Raw genomic sequence first — 6,000 nt, forward strand, 5'->3', positions numbered from 1 at the left:
GAGTAAGTACTGGGGAATTTTGTCTAAATTTGACTGTCATGGGATAGAGACCAGGGCTATTAAGTTCCTGCATATTTCAGAAATATGAACATATGTGTAGATGAGAAATCATCCATGGAAAGAAAGACTCACCCTTTAATAAGCATGAGCAAATCCACAGAAAAGAGAGATGTCAGGTCTTATCCCACTGTTTACAGAGCTAGGAATTATAAGATATTGAACAGGGTTTCAGGCAAGACTGGGTGTCAGGGGTCATCTTGCTTGTGAGGGGAGAGAGCTTCCACGGGAGTTAAAATTACTGGCAGAGCTTTATGAGCAGAAGGCTCTAAATGTTGTTCCTGAGGGAACAACTTCCCAAAGCTGGAGCACACAAGCTGTAAAGCAGCATTAATCCCTCTGTGGAATAATATGTTTCCATATATGACACATCTAAACATTTTTCAGGACTGTTCCTTGGTCTATGGGAATTAAAAAGAAAATAATTTGTATAGGTAATTTGTGTTGTGTAGTGAAATTTGAAATAAATGTAAAAAATAAATTTATTTGCATTAGATTTATATGTTACTTTTGTAAATGTGCAAATAGGTATTTATTGTTGCAGCTCATGTTTGAGTTTCCTCCTCTGTTTTGAACCATGAAAAAAGCCAGGTATTTGTATTCATTTCACATGTTCAGCAGTCTGAAAAGAGACAAGTGAAATCGGTCATTTGCCTTATGTGGGCTAAGAATGATGCTGGCAGGGATTCAGGTGATCAGAGCTGGGTGAATGCTGAACTGAAACCTCTTCCTGTACTGCAGGATATACTCAGTACCTTGTCTTTTCCTCACCCATAACACTTACACTTCATCTTCAGGTAGTGGTTTGTCACACAAATCTGCATTGTGGTCTTACTGGGGGCTGTTAGCTTATTTTTCCTGTCTGCTGAGGAAATTAGTATGAGGAAATAGCCAAAAACAAAGAGTTATTTCCAATCAGGAATCTGGATGTTTGTAACTAACATATTTTCTTTGGAGTAGTTCTGTGAATACGTTTCCTTACTTTATAGGCTGTATTTAGTAAAATAGAAGGGTGAATTAACAAATTGCTGCCTTATTATAAAGGTGAGGCACTATATGCAGCATTTGCTTTTTCAGAGACCTGTTTTCTGATACCCTCATCCTCCTCTTCTCTTTCTCTAAACAAATGCTTTCTGTGGAGTGAGATGGGAAGGTTACTATAAATAGTTCAGATCTGCACTGAGTTCTTACATTCACTTTGGAATTTGTTGGTGAGGCTGAACCTACTGCACAGCCAAGAGAGGCTACACATGGGGTTGCACAGAGCAATGTGATGGGATTTTTTGGCCTTGCCCTTTTATGTGTGAGTAGATACTAAGGGCACACCCCAATGGGAATGAGAACTGGTATTCAAACAACAAATCTCTCCATGCTATAACCTCACCTTCTCCATGCTTGAGCACTCAGCTTGGGTTTTGTGTCTTCACTTTGAGGGTGACAAGTAAACCTGCTTGACCAGCACATGCTGCCCCATGAGCTGGAGTGTGTGCCCTGCCACTGCAGCCAGGCTTCATACATGTACAAGCCTCTGCATTTCCAGAGAAGAAAAATTAACAGGAGAAGTAGGAGACTACGGAAAGAGAAATCCTGGCATGCTCTGTGAGGACACTACCATCTCTTTTGCCTTGTCTATTTGCTGCTCCACCATGAATGAAGGTGTCAAGCCATATAATATGAATTAGTACACAGCCTATAAAAAGGCTGTATTGCATAGTGTTTTTGCTGTAAAAACCAAACTAAACCAGCACACCTCATTAGTCAAATGGAGATGCAGTGGTACTGTTCTGAAAAGGAATTATATACACTGCAACAGTATTCACTAGGACACACAACCTGTACATTTTTATTATTCCCTTCAAGATAACACTTCATGTCATCCTTTTGGGGAGGCTTGCCATTTAAACTGTAGGCCTTTGGGTCAGGGACAATTATTTTGGGTGTCCTTGATTCTCAGAGTGAGCCATCAGCTGATGGAGCCTGCAAGTTGCTGCTGTGCCCTGTATATGTGAGATAACAGTGGTGACATTTTCAGGGGCAACTGAACAAAGAATTTTCTCATATATGGCCTTTAAATATTGACTAATTGATTTAGCACTTGAGAAATATTTGGGGCTTGTGGATTTGTCTACTGAAACTGTAAATAGCTGCTGTGAGCAGTCTCCAGCTGGATGCAGAGAAAACTGCTGGTCACAGTGACCTTCCCTCCTTTTCATTTTTTGTTACTAAAATAGTTGGAAAAAAGAATTAATCAGGGCTGTCAGGACTGTAAATTTGGATAATTCACATTATCTAAATTCTATTAGTTCCTATGTTAAAAAATACCTTTTGTGAAATGAAACCATTTTTATAAGAAGGAAATTAAACTATGTTGAATTAAAATGCCAGAGGTTGTTGCAGTTAAGTATTTATATAGATTTATACACTCGATTTTCCCTGCTATTTTGTGAAACCTTCATGATAGAAATTGTTTTCCAAATTCATAAAATCTTTTAGGAGAAATATAAGCTGTGGGTAGTAGATTGGATTTTTCAGGAATGAGTGACTACCCTGCTTTCAAATTCAGTCATGGAGCAAATGACATGGTGGTGTAGTGAATTTACAAAGCTGTGGTCAGGTAGTGATTAAAACCCAGTAATATTTTGATTCATTGATAAACAGAAAGCATTTATCTGAAAAAGAAAGCATTTATCTGAAAAACTTGACAGATAACCCTTTCTTGATTGTTAATCCATGACAACATTCTCAGTGAATAAAAATTCTCAACAAAAGTCTGAACACACAAGCAGACTTGTCTGTGCTAACTCAGTCCATGGGGTTACCAAAAGAAGTGGAAGAGTTTTTCAAACAAACTAGATGAATTGGCTCTCCTGAGAGCCTCTGGTCTTTAAATCTCTGATATATTTTGCCACTTTACAGAATGTATAACTGGTTAGCTGATACTGAATAATGCCTACAGTTCCACTGAGAATTCCTGGATGTCTTTCCTCTCTTTTACTCAATGTAAAGTTTATACTTTAAGATAATATCATTTTAGTTCAACTCACTCTAAGTTACATCATACTAAGGGATCCTTAGCTTTCAGAGGGTTTGGGTTTCTTTTGAAGAAGATCCTAGAATTAAGGTTTTGTCAAAAATGTCCCACCCCAAAACTGTGGAACCTCCAGGAGTATCACTCTGTATTTCCTTCTGTATGCAAAAAGTTTGGACATTTTTTGTTAATGTCTTTTTGGCCATGCCTGTGCAGCTCAACAGGATGGGATGAGGAGACCCCTGAGGATGGACAAATCAAGGTAATTCTCACAATAGCATCAGTATTGTTATCTCAGTGTATTGCCTACACCCTTTACCAGCCCTTTCGAGGTTGCAGAAATTCTGTCCTGCAGTATCCTGTCAGGGTAAAAGTTTTCTAATTTCTGTCCAAGGTTCTGACTCCTCCAGTAGATGCTTTTCTGAGAGGAAAAATAAAAGTCTGGCAAAATTTTCCAGCTGGCTCTTGTTGTTAATGTAGGGAGGATGCATGGTGTTTTTCGTAGCTAATAAAGATGTTGATGTCCTACTTTATAATGAAGCTTGGTTTTAACTGTGGAAATGTGATTCATTCTTCCACAGATTTAACACTGACATAATAACTCAGCAATAACTCACTGACATAATAACTCATCAAGTGCTGTGCTCACTAGCTTAGATCTCTCACTTAGCAGCACCTTTACCTGAGTTAACCCTTGCCTTTTCTGTCTCTCTTTTCTTCTCTCTTTTCTCTCTTTCTTTGAATGTCTGAAACCAATCTCCTTGCAGATATTGAATACCTAAAAACATTGCTCTGTCCACGGGACCCTGCCTCCTGTTCCTGGCTTCATTTTGGCATCACTTACCTGTAACTGTATTGAAATGACTTCTTGAATGGGACCTTAAAGTGCCAGCTTTCTGTGTATCCTATTGCTTTCTGCAAAGTCCTGTGAGCTGCCAGTTGCTCAAGTAATAGTCAGATTAGCCTGTGGAGGTTAATCACTTCATATTTGCTGAAAAGAGGGGCAAAAAAGCAGGGAGGTGTAAATTTTCTCTGTGTGTCATGTTTAGGACAGGTGGTGACAAGCACTGGTGGTGACAAGCACTGGTGCTGGAAGGATTTGTCCAAAGTGTCTGTGTTCCCAGCAGATGGTGCTGCACTGGTGCCCACGAGCAGGGATGTGTCCAGGACTGAACTCCTCGTTCCAGTATCATCCCTTCCCCAGCCCTTTGTGAGACGAAACTTGAGATGCTAAGTTTTTTGAGGGAAAGGGATCCAGAGGATGCTGGAAGTCACCCCTGTGCAGTGTGGAAGTGATCTGTTTACACGTGTGTAGGTGCTGCACAATCTGAATTTCCCTTGTGGCATTTCATTATGTTTGGGCTAATCTTTAGTTCATTTGCACTATTGGCTTTGTATTGTATTCCCCCAAGGTTTGCATAATTTGTATAAATACACAACTTACTTTCAGGGCTAGAAATCATCTGCATCTTCATTTTGTCAGTCCTTTTAGATGGATCAGGGCAGTGCTCCTCTTTTTGTTCCTGACTAAAGAATTATAGAATCTTTTGATAAAGAAAGAAAAAAAAAGTCTTTGTCTCACTTCCTTCTCTCTGTTTTGGAGTGATTTGTAAATGTGAAAAGCACTTAGCAGGTAGGTAAGTAAAACTGCAATTTTTATAGTTTGCATTATAAAAATCACATTTTTGCCACAAACACTGTAACCAGGAATTAACAATAAAAAAGGTGAGTTTTCACTTGGCTGTGGCTTGTGCTTCTCAAACAAGAATAGACTGGCAACAGTCAGAAATAATTTTGGAGATATCTTCTGTCATGTAGTGACTTGTAGGGGGTCAAAGGTCCTGAGCAGTGGGGAAGGAACCTCATAAGTGACCTCATGGCTGATAAGACCACCCCTAGCAAAAGTAGCTTTTTAATGTTAAAGTCTTCTCACAGATTTTGTCTAGTAGTCTGAACAGACAAACTTTTTAGGGCAGCCTTCATATCATTGGCATCTTTTGTGCCTCATCTAAATATGCTTCATGGTGCTTAAATGCTGTGTTTTAAGTGTGTGGGAGGAAGAAAAAGTATGTGCAAGGTGCTGTGAATTATCCTGTGCTTTAGAATACGACTTGATTTTTAAAGACCTTACTACAAAGGTAATAGTAACAATATATTAGAACCTAGCATTATTTAGTAGTAATGTTTTATGTGGAGTCAAAAAACCTGATTGTCAATGTTGAATATAATCAGGTAGAATAAGCATATAAGAAATCTTCACAAGCAAGAAAGCAAACCAGCTCAATGTTTTCTCCCTTGCAAGGCCATGGCCTTTTCATCACATTGACCATGTAGCTATAGCAAGGCTTGCAGTATTTTCTTCTTTGCCTTTGTGATTATCACTAAGCAACTGCCACCTAACTGTTTCTGTGCTCAGATCTGGTTTAGAGAGATTTGCCTAATTTTGAACTTTTTATCTTTTAGAAACTGCATCAGGAATTAATGGACTAAAAGGAAAATGCCTTGGATGAGTGACATTTCTTTGTTGAAGAATTAGAAATTACATTATCTTCTCCAGCCATCTATGGAGCGAACATGAAAAGTGCCTCTGCCACCCCCACAGCATCCTACTGCTGTTGAAATTTTGCAGGTTTGGAGGAGGTGAATTTTGGAGGTGCCTACAAACAATATAACAAATGTGCTTGCATGTAAATGTCCTAGTTCAGCAATTGAGTAAATCATATGCTGTCAGTGCAGTTCAGATGGTTTGCTACACTGCAGCACAAGACACAAGATACTTCTGTGCAGAGATCCAGTTTATATAACCTGTTTCCCCCTGAGGATGAAATCTACTGAAAAAAAAGTCTGCTTCTTTTAGGTCATTTACTGGGAGGGGGGAGCTCTGTGTAATCTCAGAGTTTGAACTGCACTGGTGC

Source organism: Erithacus rubecula (genome assembly GCF_903797595.1).
Source record: "Erithacus rubecula genome assembly, chromosome: 3".
Classification (NCBI taxonomy): Eukaryota; Metazoa; Chordata; class Aves; order Passeriformes; family Muscicapidae; genus Erithacus; species Erithacus rubecula.